Genomic DNA, 19397 nt, shown 5'->3' on the forward strand with positions numbered 1-19397 from the left:
TTTATGGAATTGTGTGGGATTCTGAGGAGACTTGAAGAATTTTGAGGAATTTTTCTTAGATTTTGTGGAAACTTGTGGAGGTTTTGTGGGATTTTTGTGGAATTTTTTGGGATATTGAGGCAATTTAGGGATCTTGAGGGATTTTTCATGTATTTTGTGGGAATTTGTGGAGATTTGGTGGGATATTTTTCTAGAATTTGGTCGTGTTTTGAGAAGATTTAGGGAATTTTGTGTGATTTTTCTTGAATTTTGTGGGATATTGAGGAGATTTTGTGGGATGTTTGTGGAACTTTGAGGGACTTTTCTGGAATTTGGTGAGATTCTGTAGAGAACTGAGAAATTATCAGGGATTTTTCATGTATTCTGTGGGAATTTGTGGAGATTTGGTGGGATTTTTGTGGATTTTGGCCGTGTTTTGAAAAGATTTAGGGAATATTGTGTGATTTTTCTGGGATTTTGTTGGGTATTGAGGACATTTTGTGGGATGTTTCTGGAATTTGGTTGGGCTTTTCAAGAATTTTGTGGTATTTTGAAAAGATTTAGGGAATTTTGTGGTGTTTTTTCTTGAATTTTGTGGGAAACTCTGCTGATTTTATGGGGCATTTCATGAATTTGGTCGAGTTTTCAGAAGATTTAGGGATTTTTGTGGGATTTTTGTGGGATGTTCTGGGAATTGGTGGAGATTTTGTGGGACATTCCTGTGAATTGGTAGGGTTTTGAAATGATTTAGGGAGTTTTGTGGCACTTCTCTGGAATTTTGTGTGTTTTTTATGGAATTGTGTGGGATTCTGAGGAGACTTGAAGAATTTTGAGGAATTTGTTTTAGATTTTGTGGGAATTTGTGGAGAATCTGTGGGATTTTACTGGAATTTGGTGGGCCTTTTCAAGGACTTTGTGTGGTTTTGAGGAGACTTGAAGAATTTTGAGGAATTTTTCTTAGATTTTGTGGAAACTTGTGGAGGTTTTGTGTGATTTTTGTGGGATTTTGTGGGATATTGAGGCGATTTCGGGATCTTGAGGGATTTTTCATGTATTTTGTGGGATTTTGTGGAGATTTGGTGGGACATTTTTCTAGAATTTAGTCGTGTTTTGAGAAGATTTAGGGAATTTTGTGTGACTTTTCTGGGATTTTGTTGGATATTGAGGACATTTTGTGGGATGTTTCTGGAATTTGGTGGGGCTTTTCAAGAATTTTGTGGTATTTTGAAAAGATTTAGGGAATTTTGTGGTGTTTTTTCTTGAATTTTGTGGGAAACTGCTGATTTTATGGGGCGTTTCTGGAATTTGGTCGAGTTTTCAGAAGTGTTAGGGATTTTTGTGGGATTTCTGTGGGATGTTCTGGGAATTGGTGGAGATTTTGTGGGACATTCCTGTGAATTGGTAGGGTTTTGAAATGATTTAGGGAGTTTTGTGGGACTTCTCTGGAATTTTGTGTGTTTTTTATGGAATTGTGTGGGATTCTGAGGAGACTTGAAGAATTTGAGGAATTTGTTTTAGATTTTGTGGGAATTTGTGGAGAATCTGTGGGATTTTACTGGAATTTGGTGGGCCTTTTCAAGGACTTTGTGTGGTTTTGAGGAGACTTGAAGAATTTTGAGGAATTTTTCTTAGATTTTGTGGAAACTTGTAGAGGTTTTGTGTGATTTTTGTGGGATTTTGTGGGATATTGAGGCGATTTCGGGATCTTGAGGGATTTTTCATGTATTTTGTGGGAATTTGTGGAGATTTGGTGGGATATTTTTCTAGAATTTGGTCGTGTTTTGAGAAGATTTAGGGAATTTTGTGTGATTTTTCTTGAATTTTGTTGGATATTGAGGAGATTTTGTGGGATGTTTGTGGAACTTTGAGAGACTTTTTAGGAATTTGGTGAGATTCTGTAGAGAACTGACCAATTATCAGGGATTTTTCATGTATTCTGTGGGAATTTGTGGAGATTTGGTGGGATTTTTGTGGATTTTGGCCGTGTTTTGAGAAGATTTAGTGAATTTTGTGTGATTTTTCTGGGATTTTGTTGGATATTGAGGACATTTTGTGGGATGTTTCTGGAATTTGGTGGGGCTTTTCAAGAATTTTGTGGTATTTTGAAAAGATTTAGGGAATTTTGTGGTGTTTTTTCTTGAATTTTGTGGGAAACTGTGCTGATTTTATGGGGCGTTTCAGGAATTTGGTCGAGTTTTCAGAAGATTTAGGGATTTTTGTGAGATTTTTGTGGGATGTTCTGGGAATTGGTGGAGATTTTGTGGGACATTCCTGTGAATTGGTAGGGTTTTGAAATGATTTAGGGAGTTTTGTGGGACTTCTCTGGAATTTGGTGGGGTTTTTCTGGAATTGTGTGGTTTTGAGGAGACTTGAAGAATTTTGAGGAATTTTTCTTAGATTTTGTGGAAACTTGTGGAGGTTTTGTGGGATTTTTGTGTGATTTTGTGGGATATTGAGGCGATTTAGGGATCTTGAGGGATTTCTCATGTATTTTGTGGGAATTTGTGGAGATTTGGTGGGATATTTTTCTAGAATTTGGTTGTGTTTTGAGAAGATTTAGGGAATTTTGTGGTGTTTTTTCTTGAATTTTGTGGGAAACTGTGCTGATTTTATGGGGCGTTTCTGGAATTTGGTCGAGTTTTCAGAAGATTTAGGGATTTTTGTGGGATTTTTGTGGGATGTTCTGGGAATTGGTGGAGATTTTGTGGGACATTCCTGTGAATTGGTAGGGTTTTGAAATGATTTAGGGAGTTTTGTGGGACTTCTCTGGAATTTTGTGTGTTTTTTATGGAATTGTGTGGGATTCTGAGGAGACTTGAAGAATTTTGAGGAATTTTTCTTAGATTTTGTGGAAACTTGTGGAGGTTTTGTGGGATTTTTGTGGAATTTTTTGGGATATTGAGGCAATTTAGGGATCTTGAGGGATTTTTCATGTATTTTGTGGGAATTTGTGGAGATTTGGTGGGATATTTTTCTAGAATTTGGTCGTGTTTTGAGAAGATTTAGGGAATTTTGTGTGATTTTTCTTGAATTTTGTGGGATATTGAGGAGATTTTGTGGGATGTTTGTGGAACTTTGAGGGACTTTTCTGGAATTTGGTGAGATTCTGTAGAGAACTGAGAAATTATCAGGGATTTTTCATGTATTCTGTGGGAATTTGTGGAGATTTGGTGGGATTTTTGTGGATTTTGGCCGTGTTTTGAAAAGATTTAGGGAATATTGTGTGATTTTTCTGGGATTTTGTTGGGTATTGAGGACATTTTGTGGGATGTTTCTGGAATTTGGTTGGGCTTTTCAAGAATTTTGTGGTATTTTGAAAAGATTTAGGGAATTTTGTGGTGTTTTTTCTTGAATTTTGTGGGAAACTGTGCTGATTTTATGGGGCGTTTCTGGAATTTGGTCGAGTTTTCAGAAGATTTAGGGATTTTTGTGGGATTTTTGTGGGATGTTCTGGGAATTGGTGGAGATTTTGTGGGACATTCCTGTGAATTGGTAGGGTTTTGAAATGATTTAGGGAGTTTTGTGGGACTTCTCTGGAATTTTGTGTGTTTTTTCTGGAATTGTGTGGGATTCTGAGGAGACTTGAAGAATTTTGAGGAATTTGTTTTAGATTTTGTGGGAATTTGTGGAGAATCTGTGGGATTTTACTGGAATTTGGTGGGCCTTTTCAAGGACTTTGTGTGGTTTTGAGGAGACTTGAAGAATTTTGAGGAATTTTTCTTAGATTTTGTGGAAACTTGTGGAGGTTTTGTGGGATTTTTGTGGGATTTTGTGGGATATTGAGGCGATTTCGGGATCTTGAGGGATTTTTCATGTATTTTGTGGGATTTTGTGGAGATTTGGTGGGACATTTTTCTAGAATTCAGTCGTGTTTTGAGAAGATTTAGGGAATTTTGTGTGATTTTTCTGGGATTTTGTTGGATATTGAGGAGATTTTGTGGGATATTTCTGGAATTTGGTGGGGCTTTTCTGGAATTTGGTGAGATTCTGTAGAGAACTGACGAATTATCAGGGGTATTTTCATGTATTCTGTGGGAATTTGTGGAGATTCGGTGGGATTTTTGTGGATTTTGGCCATGTTTTGAGAAGATTTAGGGAATTTTGTGGGATTTTTCCTGGAATTTTATTGGATTCCGGGGAGATTTTGTGGGATGTTTGTGGAACTTTGAGGGACTTTTTAGGAATTTGGTGAGATTCTGTAGAGAACTGACGAATTATCAGGGATTTGTCATGTATTCTGTGGGAATTTGTGGAGATTCTGTGGGATTTTTCTGGAATTTGGTAGAGTTTTGAGAAGATTTAGGGAATTTTGTGGGACTTTTCTGGGATTTTGTTGGATATTGAGGACATTTTGTGGGATGTTTCTGGAATTTGGTGGGGCTTTTCAAGAATTTTGTGGTATTTTGAAAAGATTTAGGGAATTTTGTGGTGTTTTTTCTTGAATTTTGTGGGAAACTGTGCTGATTTTATGGGGCGTTTCTGGAATTTGGTCGAGTTTTCAGAAGATTTAGGGATTTTTGTGGGATTTTTGTGGGATGTTCTGGGAATTGGTGGAGATTTTGTGGGACATTCCTGTGAATTGGTAGGGTTTTGAAATGATTTAGGGAGTTTTGTGGGACTTCTCTGGAATTTTGTGGGGTTTTTCTGGAATTGTGTGGTTTTGAGGAGACTTGAAGAATTTTGAGGAATTTTTCTTAGATTTTGTGGAAACTTGTGGAGGTTTTGTGGGATTTTTGTGGAATTTTTTGGGATATTGAGGCGATTTAGGGATCTTGAGGGATTTCTCATGTATTTTGTGGGAATTTGTGGAGATTTGGTGGGATATTTTTCTAGAATTTGGTCGTGTTTTGAGAAGATTTAGGGAATTTTGTGTGATTTTTCTTGAATTTTGTGGGATATTGAGGAGATTTTGTGGGATGTTTGTGGAACTTTGAGGGACTTTTCTGGAATTTGGTGAGATTCTGTAGAGAACTGACAAATTATCAGGGATTTTTCATGTATTCTGTGGGAATTTGTGGAGATTCGGTGGGATTTTTCTGGAATTTTGGTTGTGTTTTGAGAAAATTTAGGGAATTTTGTGGGATTTTTCTGGGATTTTGTTGGGTATTGGGGAACTTTTGTGGGATGTTTCTGGAATTTGGTGGGGCTTTTCAAGAATTTTGTGGTATTTTGAAAAGATTTAGGGAATTTTGTGGTGTTTTTTCTTGAATTTTGTGGGAAACTGTGCTGATTTTATGGGGCGTTTCTGGAATTTGGTCGAGTTTTCAGAAGTGTTAGGGATTTTTGTGAGATTTTTGTGGGATGTTTGTGGAACTTTGAGGGACTTTTCTGGAATTTGGTGAGATTCTGTAGAGAACTGACGAATTATCAGGGATTTTTCATGTATTCTGTGGGAATTTGTGGAGATTTGGTGGGATTTCTCTGGAATTTGGTAGAGTTTTGAGAAGATTTAGGGAATTTTATGTTGTTTTTTCTTGAATTTTGTGGGAAACTGCTGATTTTATGGGGCGTTTCTGGAATTTGGTCAAGTTTTCAGAAGATTTAGGGAATTGTGTGAGATTTTTCCTGGAATTTTGTTGGATATTAGGGAGATTTTGTGGGAGGGTTGTGGAACTTTGGGGGACTTTTCTGGAATTTGGTGATATTCTGTAGAGAACTGACGAATTATCAGGGATTTTTCATGTATTCTGTGGGAATTTGTGGAGATTCGGTGGGATTTTTGTGGAATTTGGTAGAGTTTTGAGAAGATTTAGGGAATTTTGTGGGACTTTTCTGGGATTTTGTTGGATATTGAGGACATTTTGTGGGATGTTTCGGGAATTTGGTGGGGATTTCAGGAATTTTGTGGTATTTTGAAAAGGTTTAGGGAATTTTGTGGTGTTTTTTCTTGAATTTTGTGGGAAACTGTGCTGATTTTATGGGGCGTTTCTGGAATTTGGTCGAGTTTTCAGAAGATTTAGGGATTTTTGTGGGATTTCTGTGGGATGTTCTGGGAATTGGTAGAGATTTTGTGGGACATTCCTGTGAATTGGTAGGGTTTTGAAATGATTTAGGGAGTTTTGTGGGACTTCTCTGGAATTTGGTGGGGTTTTTATGGAATTGTGTGGGATTCTGAGGAGACTTGAAGAATTTTGAGGAATTTGATTTAGATTTTTGTGGGAATTTGTGGAGATTCTGTGGGATTTTTTTGGAATTTGGTGGGCCTTTTCACGAACTTTGTGTGGTTTTGAGGAGACTTGAAGAATTTTGAGGAATTTTTCTTAGATTTTGTGGAAACTTGTGGAGGTTTTGTGTGATTTTTGTGTGATTTTGTGGGATATTGAGGCGATTTAGGGATCTTGAGGGATTTCTCATGTATTTTGTGGGAATTTGTGGAGATTTGGTGGGATATTTTTCTAGAATTTGGTCGTGTTTTGAGAAGATTTAGGGTATTTTGTGGGATTTTTCCTGGAATTTTGTTGGATATTAGGGATATTTTGTGGGATGTTTGTGGAACTTTGAGGGACTTGTCTGGAATTTGGTGAGATTCTGTAGAGAACTGCCGAATTATCAGGGATTTTTCATGTATTCTGTGGGAATTTGTGGAGATTCTGTGGGATTTTTCTGGAATTTTGGTTGTGTTTTGAGAAGATTTAGGGAATTTTGTGTGATTTTTCTGGGATTTTGTTGGGTATTGAGGACATTTTGTGGGATGTTTCTGGAATTTGGTGGGGCTTTTCAAGAATTTTGTGGTATTTTGAAAAGATTTAGGGAATTTTGTGGTGTTTTTTCTTGAATTTTGTGGGAAACTGTGCTGATTTTATGGGGCGTTTCTGGAATTTGGTCGAGTTTTCAGAAGCGTTAGGGATTTTTGTGAGATTTTTGTGGGATGTTTGTGGAACTTTGAGGGACTTTTCTGGAATTTGGTGAGATTCTGTAGAGAACTGACGAATTATCAGGGATTTTTCATGTATTCTGTGGGAATTTGTGGAGATTTGGTGGGATTTTTCTGGAATTTGGTAGAGTTTTGAGAAGATTTAGGGAATTTTGTGTTGTTTTTTCTTGAATTTTGTGGGAAACTGTGCTGATTTTATGGGGCGTTTCTGGAATTTGGTCAAGTTTTCAGAAGATTTAGGGAATTGTGTGAGATTTTTCCTGGAATTTTGTTGGATATTAGGGAGATTTTGTGGGATGCTTGTGGAACTTTGGGGGACTTTTCTGGTATTTGGTGAGATTCTGTAGAGAACTGACGAATTATCAGGGATTTTTCATGTATTCTGTGGGAATTTGTGGAGATTTGGTGGGATTTTTCTCGAATTTGGTCGTGTTTTGAGAAGATTTAGGGAATTTTGTGGGATTTTTCCTGGAATTTTGTTGGATACTGGGGAGATTTTGTGGGATGTTTGTGGAACTTTGAGGGACTCTTCTGGAATTTGGTGAGATTCTGTAGAGAACTGACGAATTATCAGGGATTTTTCATGTATTCTGTGGGAATTTGTGGAGATTCGGTGGGATTTTTCTGGAATTTTGGTTGTGTTTTGAGAAAATTTAGGGAATTTTGTGGGATTTTTCTGGGATTTTCTTGGGTATTGGGGACATTTTGTGGGATGTTTCTGGAATTTGGTGGGGCTTTTCAAGAATTTTGTGGTATTTTGAAAAGGTTTAGGGAATTTTGTGGTGTTTTTTCTTGAATTTTGTGGGAAACTGTGCTGATTTTATGGGGCGTTTCTGGAATTTGGTCGAGTTTTCAGAAGATTTAGGGATTTTTGTGAGATTTTTGTGGGATATTCTGGGAATTGGTAGAGATTTTGTGGGACATTCCTGTGAATTGGTAGGGTTTTGAAATGATTTAGGGAGTTTTGTGGGACTTCTCTGGAATTTGGTGGGGTTTTTCTGGAATTGTGTGGGATTCTGAGGAGACTTGAAGAATTTTGAGGAATTTGATTTAGATTTTTGTGGGAATTTGTGGAGATTCTGTGGGATTTTTTTGGAATTTGGTGGGCCTTTTCACAAACTTTGTGTGGTTTTGAGGAGACTTGAAGAATTTTGAGGAATTTTTCTTAGATTTTGTGGAAACTTGTGGAGGTTTTGTGTGATTTTTGTGGGATTTTGTGGGATATTGTGGCGATTTAGGGATCTTGAGGGATTTTTCATGTATTTTGTGGGATTTTGTGGAGATTTGGTGGGATGTTTTTCTAGAATTTGGTCGTGTTTTGAGAAGATTTAGGGAATTTTGTGGGATTTTTCCTGGAATTTTGTTGGATATTGAGGAGATTTTGTGGGATGCTTGTGGAACTTGGAGTTACTTTTCTGGAATTTGGTGAGATTCTGTAGAGAGCTGACGAATTATCAGGGATTTTTCATGTATTCTGTGGGAATTTGTGGAGATTCTGTGGGATTTTTCTGGAATTTGGTAGAGTTTTGAGAAGATTTAGGGAATTTTGTGGGACTTTTCTGGGATTTTGTTGGGTATTGAGGACATTTTGTGGGATGTTTCTGGAATTTGGTGGGGCTTTTCAAGAATTTTGTGGTATTTTGAAAAGGTTTAGGGAATTTTGTGGTGTTTTTTCTTGAATTTTGTGGGAAACTGTGCTGATTTTATGGGGCGTTTCTGGAATTTGGTCGAGTTTTCAGAAGATTTAGGGATTTTTGTGGGATTTCTGTGGGATGTTCTGGGAATTGGTGGAGATTTTGTGGGACATTCCTGTGAATTGGTAGGGTTTTGAAATGATTGAGGGAGTTTTGTGGGACTTCTCTGGAATTTTGTGTGTTTTTTCTGGAATTGTGTGGGATTCTGAGGAGATTGAAGAATTTTGAGGAATTTTTCTTAGATTTTGTGGAAACTTGTGGAGGTTTTGTGTGATTTTTGTGTGATTTTGTGGGATATTGAGGCGATTTAGGGATCTTGATGGATTTCTCATATATTTTGTGGGAATTTGTGGAGATTTGGTGGGATAATTTTCTAGAATTTGGTCGTGTTTTGAGAAGATTTAGGGAATTTTGTGGTGTTTTTTCTTGAATTTTGTGGGAAACTGTGCTGATTTTATGGGGCGTTTCAGGAATTTGGTCGAGTTTTCAGAAGATTTAGGGATTTTTGTGGGATTTCTGTGGGATGTTCTGGGAATTGGTGGAGATTTTGTGGGACATTCCTGTGAATTGGTAGGGTTTTGAAATGATTGAGGGAGTTTTGTGGGACTTCTCTGGAATTTTGTGTGTTTTTTCTGGAATTGTGTGGGATTCTGAGGAGACTTGAAGAATTTTGAGGAATTTTTCTTAGATTTTGTGGAAACTTGTGGAGGTTTTGTGTGATTTTTGTGTGATTTTGTGGGATATTGAGGCGATTTAGGGATCTTGAGGGATTTCTCATGTATTTTGTGGGAATTTGTGGAGATTTGGTGGGATATTTTTCTAGAATTTGGTTGTGTTTTGAGAAGATTTAGGGAATTTTGTGGGATTTTTCCTGGAATTTTGTTGGATATTAGGGAGAATGTGTGGGATGTTTGTGGAACTTTGAGGGACTTTTCTGGAATTTGGTGAGATTCTGTAGAGAACTGACGAATTATCAGGGATTTTTCATGTATTCTGTGGGAATTTGTGGAGATTCTGTGGGATTTTTCTGGAATTTGGTAGAGTTTTGAGAAGATTTAGGGAATTTTGTGGGACTTTTCTGGGATTTTGTTGGGTATTGAGGACATTTTGTGGGATGTTTCTGGAATTTGGTGGGGCTTTTCAAGAATTTTGTGGTATTTTGAAAAGGTTTAGGGAATTTTGTGGTGTTTTTTCTTGAATTTTGTGGGAAACTGTGCTGATTTTATGGGGCGTTTCAGGAATTTGGTCGAGTTTTCAGAAGATTTAGGGATTTTTGTGGGATTTCTGTGGGATGTTCTGGGAATTGGTGGAGATTTTGTGGGACATTCCTGTGAATTGGTAGGGTTTTGAAATGATTGAGGGAGTTTTGTGGGACTTCTCTGGAATTTTGTGTGTTTTTTCTGGAATTGTGTGGGATTCTGAGGAGACTTGAAGAATTTTGAGGAATTTTTCTTAGATTTTGTGGAAACTTGTGGAGGTTTTGGGTGATTTTTGTGTGATTTTGTGGGATATTGAGGCGATTTAGGGATCTTGATGGATTTCTCATATATTTTGTGGGAATTTGTGGAGATTTGGTGGGATATTTTTCTACAATTTGGTCGTGTTTTGAGAAGATTTAGGGAATTTTGTGGTGTTTTTTCTTGAATTTTGTGGGAAACTGTGCTGATTTTATGGGGCGTTTCTGGAATTTGGTCGAGTTTTCAGAAGATTTAGGGATTTTTGTGGGATTTCTGTGGGATTTTCTGGGAATTGGTGGAGATTTTGTGGGACATTCCTGTGAATTGGTAGGGTTTTGAAATGATTGAGGGAGTTTTGTGGGACTTCTCTGGAATTTTGTGTGTTTTTTCTGGAATTGTGTGGGATTCTGAGGAGACTTGAAGAATTTTGAGGAATTTTTCTTAGATTTTGTGGAAACTTGTGGAGGTTTTGTGTGATTTTTGTGTGATTTTGTGGGATATTGAGGCGATTTAGGGATCTTGAGGGATTTCTCATGTATTTTGTGGGAATTTGTGGAGATTTGGTGGGATATTTTTCTAGAATTTGGTCGTGTTTTGAGAAGATTTAGGGAATTTTGTGGGATTTTTCTGGGAATTTTGTTGAATATTAGGGAGAATGTGTGGGATGTTTGTGGAACTTTGAGGGACTTTTCTGGAATTTGGTGAGATTCTGTAGAGAACTGACGAATTATCAGGGATTTTTCATGTATTCTGTGGGAATTTGTGGAGATTTGGTGGGAATTTCTGGAATTTGGCCGTGTTTTGAGAAGATTTAGAGAATTTTGTGGGATTTTTCTTGAATTTTGTTGGATATTGAGGAGATTTTGTGGGATGTTTGTGGAACTTTGAGGGACTTTTCTGGAATTTGGTGAGATTCTGTAGAGAACTGACGAATTATCAGGGATTTTTCATGTATTCTGTGGGAATTTCTGGAGATTCGGTGGGATTTTTCTGGAATTTTGGTTGTGTTTTGAGAAAATTTAGGGAATTTTGTGGGATTTTTCTGGGATTTTGTTGGGTATTGGGGACATTTTGTGGGATGTTTCTGGAATTTGGTGGGGCTTTTCAAGAATTTTGTGGTATTTTGAAAAGATTTAGGGAATTTTGTGGTGTTTTTTCTTGAATTTTGTGGGAAACTGTGCTGATTTTTTGGGGCGTTTCTGGAATTTGGTCGAGTCTTCAGAAGATTTAGGGATTTTTGTGAGATTTTTGTGGGATGTTTGTGGAACTTTGAGGGACTTTTCTGGAATTTGGTGAGATTCTGTGGGATTTCTCTGGAATTTGGTGGGGTTTTTCTGGAATTGTGTGGGATTCTGAGGAGACTTGAAGAATTTTGAGGAATTTGTTTTAGATTTTGTGGGAATTTGTGGAGATTCTGTGGAATTTTTCTGGAATTTGGTGGGCCTTTTCAAGGACTTTGTGTGGTTTTGAGGAGACTTGAAGAATTTTGAGGAATTTTTCTTAGATTTTGTGGAAACTTGTGGAGGTTTTGTGGGATTTTTGTGGAATTTTGTGGGATATTGAGGCGATTTCGGGATCTTGAGGGATTTTTCATGTATTTTGTGGGAATTTGTGGAGATTTGGTGGGATATTTTTCTAGAATTTGGTCGTGTTTTGAGAAGATTTAGGGAATTTTGTGTGATTTTTCTTGAATTTTGTGGGATATTGAGGAGATTTTGTGGGATGTTTGTGGAACTTTGAGGGACTTTTTAGGAATTTGGTGAGATTCTGTAGAGAACTGACGAATTATTAGGGATTTTTCACGTATTCTGTGGGAATTTGTGGAGATTCGGTGGGATTTTTCTGGAATTTTGGTTGTGTTTTGAGAAAATTTAGGGAATTTTGTGGGACTTTTCTGGGATTTTGTTGGGTATTGGGGACATTTTGTGGGATGTTTCTGGAATTTGGTGGGGCTTTTCAAGAATTTTGTGGTATTTTGAAAAGATTTAGGGAATTTTGTGGTGTTTTTTCTTGAATTTTGTGGGAAACTGTGCTGATTTTATGGGGCGTTTCTGGAATTTGGTCGAGTTTACAGAAGTGTTAGGGATTTTTGCGAGATTTTTGTGGGATGTTCTGGGAATTGGTGGAGATTTTGTGGGACATTCCTGTGAACTGGTAGGTTTTTGAAATGATTGAGGGAGTTTTGTGTGACTTCTCTGGAATTTTGTGTGTTTTTTCTGGAATTGTGTGGGATTCTGAGGAGACTTGAGGAATTTTGAGGAATTTTTCTTAGATTTTGTGGAAACTTGTGGAGGTTTTGTGTGATTTTTGTGTGATTTTGTGGGATATTGAGGCGATTTAGGGATCTTGATGGATTTTTCATGTATTTTGTGGGATTTTGTGGAGATTTGGTGGGATATTTTTCTAGAATTTGGTCGTGTTTTGAGAAGATTTAGGGAATTTTGTGGTGGTTTTTCTTGAATTTTGTGGGAAACTGTGCTGATTTTATGGGGCGTTTCTGGAATTTGGTCAAGTTTTCAGAAGATTTAGGGATTTTTGTGGGATTTCTGTGGGATGTTCTGGGAATTGGTGGAGATTTTGTGGGACATTCCTGTGAATTGGTAGGGTTTTGAAATGATTGAGGGAGTTTTGTGGGACTTCTCTGGAATTTTGTGTGTTTTTTCTGGAATTGTGTGGGATTCTGAGGAGACTTGAAGAATTTTGAGGAATTTTTTTAGATTTTGTGGGAATTTGTGGAGAATCTGTGGGATTTTACTGGAATTTGGTGGGCCTTTTCAAGGACTTCGTGTGGTTTTGAGGAGACTTGAAGAATTTTGAGGAATTTTTCTTAGATTTTGTGGAAACTTGTGGAGGTTTTGTGTGATTTTTGTGTGATTTTGTGGGATATTGAGGCGATTTAGGGATCTTGATGGATTTCTCCTATATTTTGTGGGAATTTGTGGAGATTTGGTGGGATATTTTTCTAGAATTTGGTCGTGTTTTGAGAAGATTTAGGGAATTTTGTGGTGGTTTTTCTTGAATTTTGTGGGAAACTGTGCTGATTTTATGGGGCGTTTCTGGAATTTGGTCAAGTTTTCAGAAGATTTAGGGATTTTTGTGGGATTTCTGTGGGATGTTCTGGGAATTGGTGGAGATTTTGTGGGACATTCCTGTGAATTGGTAGGGTTTTGAAATGATTGAGGGAGTTTTGTGGGACTTCTCTGGAATTTTGTGTGTTTTTTCTGGAATTGTGTGGGATTCTGAGGAGACTTGAAAAATTTTGAGGAATTTTTCTTAGATTTTGTGGAAACTTGTGGAGGTTTTGTGTGATTTTTGTGTGATTTTGTGGGATATTGAGGCGATTTAGGGATCCTGAGGGATTTCTCATGTATTTTGTGGGAATTTGTGGAGATTTGGTGGGATATTTTTCTAGAATTTGGTCGTGTTTTGAGAAGATTTAGGGAATTTTGTGGGATTTTTCCTGGAATTTTGTTGGATATTAGGGAGAATGTGTGGGATGTTTGTGGAACTTTGAGGGACTTTTCTGGAATTTGGTGAGATTCTGTAGAGAACTGACGAATTATCAGGGATTTTTCATGTATTCTGTGGGAATTTGTGGAGATTTGGTGGGATTTTTCTGGAATTTGGCCGTGTTTTGAGAGGATTTAGAGAATTTTGTGGGATTTTTCTTGAATTTTGTTGGATATTGAGGAGATTTTGTGGGATGTTTGTGGAACTTTGAGGGACTTTTCTGGAATTTGGTGAGATTCTGTAGAGAACTGACGAATTATCAGGGATTTTTCATGTATTCTGTGGGAATTTGTGGAGATTTTGTGGGATTTTTGTGGATTTTGGCCGTGTTTTGAGAAGCTTTAGAGAATTTTGTGGGATTTTTCTTGAATTTTGTTCGATATTGAGGAGATTTTGTGAAATGTTTGTGGAACTTTGAGGGACTTTTCTGGAATTTGGTGAGATTCTGTAGAGAACTGACGAATTATCAGGGATTTTTCACGTATTCTGTTGGAATTTGTGGAGATTCGGTGGGATTTTTCTGGAATTTTGCTTATGTTTTGAGAGAATTTAGGGAATTTTGTGGGATTTTTCTGGGATTTTGTTGGGTATTGAGGACATTTTGTGGGATGTTTCTGGAATTTGGTGGGGCTTTTCAAGGATTTTGTGGTATTTTGAAAAGGTTTAGGGAATTTTGTGGTGTTTTTTCTTGAATTTTGTGGGAAACTGCTGATTTTATGGGGCGTTTCTGGAATTTGGTCGAGTTTTCAGAAGTGTTAGGTATTTTTGTGAGATTTTTGTGGGATGTTCTGGGAATTGGTGGAGATTTTGTGGGACATTCCTGTGAATTGGTAGGGTTTTGAAATGATTTAGGGAGTTTTGTGGGACTTCTCTGGAATTTTGTGTGTTTTTTCTGGAATTGTGTGGGATTCTGAGGAGACTTGAAGAATTTTGAGGAATTTTTCTTAGATTTTTGTGGGAATTTGTGGAGATTCTGTGTGATTTTTCTGGAATTTGGTGGGCCTTTTCAAGGACTTTGTGTGGTTTTGAGGAGACTTGAAGAATTTAGAGGAATTTTTCTTAGATTTTGTGGAAACTTGTGGAGGTTTTGTGGGATTTTTGTGTGATTTTGTGGGATATTGAGGCGATTTAGGGATCTTGAGGGATTTTTCATGTATTTTGTGGGAATTTGTCGAGATTTGGTGGGATATTTTTCTAGAATTTGGTCGTGTTTTGAGAAGATTTAGGGAATTTTGTGGTGTTTTTTCTTGAATTTTGTGGGAAACTGTGCTGATTTTATGGGGCGTTTCTGGAATTTGGTCGAGTTTTCAGAAGATTTAGGGATTTTTGTGGGATTTCTGTGGGATGTTCTGGGAATTGGTGGAGATTTTGTGGGACATTCCTGTGAATTGGTAGGGTTTTGAAATGATTTAGGGAGTTTTGTGGGACTTCTCTGGAATTTTGTGGGGTTTTTCTGGAATTGTGTGGGATTCTGAGGAGACTTGAAGAATCTCCATCACTCGGTCAAAAAAAGAACATTTATGTTTGCAGCTTTCAAATAAGTTTCCTTCTTCAAGTGATTTCTTCAGATCTGGCACAAACCCCCTCAATAGAATAAATAATTCTAATTGGCTTCCTAACAGAGGATTTTGCTGGACCTTTCCTAATAAATCCAAGCAGTTTCAGCACAAGATGTGCATGGTCATTTTTCTTTTCTATCCCTTGCTTCATGACTCAACTCTTCACTTTATTGTACTCAATTTTATAGTTCAGATTTTAAGCTGAAGAAAAATCCTTCTCTCTGAAGAAGATTTTCTCATCAATTGAGCCATATATATTTTTAATAGGGATATCAAACCCAGCCTGATGGAACAAACACCTTGAGACACCTTCTGGACATGAATGTCTCTTTAAAAATATTAAAGCTCTAAGGGTTGAATTCTTTGCAGGTTTAACTGAACTGAAAGAATAAGAGACTTTGCAATGGGATGAAATGATGACTCAGGTCTCTAGGACATAATCAGGTTTATAGGATCTCTCCAGCAGCCCCCGTCCATAGGGCTTTGCACTCCTGTTCTCCCATTTAACAGAGGAAATAGGTACACTTAAAAAGGGTTACCAAAACCCTTTTACCTTCAACCTATTAACAAAAGCTAAACGAGATACTTGGGAAAATCCTAATGCAAAGAAACATTCTGAGTGCGGCATTTTCTTATTGAATAAGCTCTTATTTTCTTAGCCAGATTCCTGTGGTGGAATCTGGCCTTGAACAGAGATTTTTAACACCAATATTGTGGAATGGGACGAGAGGACCTTTGTTTCCAGCTGCCTGTGCTGGTTTCTGTTCACCCTAGACTGACACCAAATAAACACGGTGCTGGGTTTCCATATAAATTATTGTAGTAGAAAGGCACCTGTTATTCCTTCAGAAAGAGCTCCCTACAACAACACAAAATTTCTTCCCAAGCCAAGGGAAGTTTATTTCCCTCTGTAATTTTACTGTGTGTGTGTGTGTGTGCGCTAGGTGGAAATAGAGAACTGTGAAAAGGCTCATTTTAGCAGGGATAACAGCTCACAGAAGTTATTCTGAGGCCTGGGCCGGAATGAATCACATTCCCACGTGTGTGTGCTGCCTGGCAGCAATCAATGCTTCCTCTTAGCAAGGGCACTCCGGGGGATGGAGAAATCAGAGCTGTGAAAAACCCAGCAAATCCTGCCTGACAGCTTCTCCAGGCAAACCGCCCTGCCGGGGCACCGGGAGCACGCTGGGATGTCGGGCCCATTCCACAGGGGCTCCTTTGGGATCCCTGCGCATCCCAAAACCCCATAACCCACTGCCCACCCCGGCCCCCAGTGCACTGACCTGGCTGGGAAGCTGTGAAGCAGGGGAGATGCTGATGGCAGAGGGCTGGGAAGCAGGGGAGATGCTGGGATGGCAGAGCTGGGAAGCAGTGAAAATATTGCAGTTCTGTAATTCAGGAAGAAGCACATGTTCCAAAGGAAATCCATCCAAAGCAGATTATACAGCATAGATTTGTTATCCATTTGAAGTTATTAACTGGAAGACAAAGAAAGATTTCTTTGGTAGCCTCACAGGTTTATCTTCAGCATTTATAATGGAACAGTTACTCTGCTTTAAATATAAGTGGTTTCTTTCCCCCAACAGTCTCATCTACCTCCTCACCAAGCTGATAGAGAATAGAGGAGCACAGATCGTGTGAGGAACAGATTTGGAATTACATAAATGGACTTACCATGTGGCTACAACTGATATTTCCAGCTCTGTGGCCTAAGAGCATCCATCCAATGTCCTGCCAGTCCAGCACTTCCTGATGGTATTTGCAGCCACTGCTTCCACAGAAGTCAGAACAACGCACTTCTCCTTTGAGGTCATCTGGCTGCTGCAAGTGCAACAATGGAGCCACCAAGTTCCAGTTGCAAGGTCAGCATTACAAATTTAAAACCTTCCTGTTACAAAAGGTAAAGGCTCTCCAATCCCGCTGGAAACAAGAGCTTTGAAGAAACCTAACTCTTCCAACTTCAGCTTGCTTCCAACTTGACGGTATCAGCTTTTTAAATAATAAAGGATTGTCTGTAGATTACTGTGGATTAAAATTAGAACTGCAGACCTGACTATTAGTCTCAAGTTTGACGGTGTGAGGAAGGTGATGGTCCTTCTTCTCCATCCCTGGAATCACCATCATGCACTGTCTCGACTATCTCCAAGAGGTATTTTTTTTTTCAACGTGGATAAACTATTTTAGGAAGTTTGGAACAGGGAGAATGGCTGCCTTCCATACAAATCAAACAGGTTCCATTTCCAAGTGATTACAATTGTATCAAAGTCTTCAGACCCAAATAGGTGTAGCCGCTGTGAAATACAGAAGCCCTTATGAAAGGCTCACTCAGAAGGTGTGAATAGAATAAAAAAGAAATTCATTATAAAAAAATGAGGAAGGAAAAAGCCTTCATTCCCTAACACTGCAGAATTCCACCTGAGTAAAATCTCACTCACTTTACAATGAAAGGAAAATATTTGAGTGGTGGTGGCAGGGACAAGGCGAGGATATACAGTGCCAGGGAGGATTCTGCACTTAGAGATGCTGAGTATCCAGCCAAGAGACAGAAATTCAATTGCCAAGGCATTTGAATGAAGTCAATTAAGTCACATCACCTTTTCTATTTCAGTGTTTCCATCTGACAAGAAAGCAAAGGCGGGCAGCAGAAAGCAGGTGAGCTGCTGCACTCAGGGGTAGGGATCAAATGAACTATGCTGGTTCCATATGCACTATGGGAAAAGCAGGCAGAAGAGAGGAAGAGCTCTAAAATTAAGATGGAATTTTAACCTCTTCCTTCTCTGTTGACACTGACTGTAGGCATGTCTAACAGCTTTTCAGACAATTGTGTTTGATTTTGTTCCACAAACCTTACCTAGATCCACATTCATTAGCTGACTCTCTGCTGCCATCAAAATTGAGGGAAGGAACACCTTTTAGCACTGCTTAGAAACAGAGGAGATCAAACTAAACTCTGCAGCTCCAATGAGCGAAGGAATTATGTCCTATCCACCTTCATGAAGCCGCAAAGACCAAAATCTCTTGAGAGCGTGCCATTTCCTTTCAGCCTTGTGCACTGAGCCTTCAGCTCATCACGGATCAAAAGATGCTGCACTAAATTACAAGAAAAATGACTGCATTCTGTTTAGTTGCAATCCTGGTAGTCATAACAAATCTTGTGTGCATCAGATGGCCTCCAGAAAAATCACATGCAACAGCAACACCATCCTCAGATGCTCTCCCAGTACCTTACCTAATCATTGCTCCGTCACTGGACAAGACTTGTCCCCACCCTTCACACCTACAGCAACAAACCTACAAATCTTCCAAACATTTCTTCAATTCCACACCCCTCCGGAACATTCCCGCTTAAAACCGCACAGCTGCCCACGGGACAAAGGTCCAGTGTTACAAGCTGCTGCTCTCCCTCCACACAAGCCCCTTGCACATCTTGCACTGCTGCTCTGAAACTGCACAATTTGTCAGCAGCACCATTAGACTCAGAATTGGGAAACAATTCCTTCTGCTGGGTTAAGTTGGAAACAGTTCAGGCTACAGGAGTTCTTTATTATTCACCCTCATGGAATGCCCCTGCCCTTCAGAGCTCAAGCACTCCTGTGCAGAGCATCTCATGGAGCCAAAGAGAAAGGACTGCTGTCCCAAAAGAAGAGTCTGGGAGGAACTCCCAGTGTCCTTCATGCCTTGAGAAAGCTAAGGAGCAGTCACTGATGGCCTAAAGGGTACAAATTCAGTTCAGATGACAAATTTTCCAGGGTGATCCCCCTCCTCTTTATCTTCTAACACAACTACAAACAAACCAAATGATAGATTTCACAAGGAATAAGGGATGTTTAAAAGCAAATCTCTAAACTAAGCCTGGCATGCTCACCCAGGAGTTCAACACAGCAAGGCAGGCACTCTGCACTACCTAGTTCATGGCAAGAGATTTCTAAACTCTACCAAATGAAGTGAAGAAATGAAACAGAGAGCAATAGAACCGTATTTTAATTCATTTCAAGGCATGGAATAACACAGAATCTTTTCCACGAAACTAGGGCATTTTTCTCCCTAATCTAGTGCCCAAGTAAGATTAGAAATTGGGAAAAAAACCACTGAAACTGCAAATGCATTTTGCCCCCAGCTAGAAACAAAAGGTAATTATTTGAAAACTAGAAAAAACTCCAAGAGGAAACGTAAAACATTATGGAATATGTATTATTTTTATCACCCAGAATTCCCCATGTTAAAGGCACAGAGAAAACCATCATTCAGAAGTGGGAAAACAGAGGGACTGTACAAGTGAAATGGAGTTCTGACAAATGATGCTGTGTAGAATATGGGTTCCCAA

Source organism: Cyanistes caeruleus, chromosome 6 (assembly GCF_971803275.1).
Source record: "Cyanistes caeruleus chromosome 6, bCyaCae1.hap1.1, whole genome shotgun sequence".
NCBI lineage: Eukaryota > Metazoa > Chordata > Aves > Passeriformes > Paridae > Cyanistes > Cyanistes caeruleus.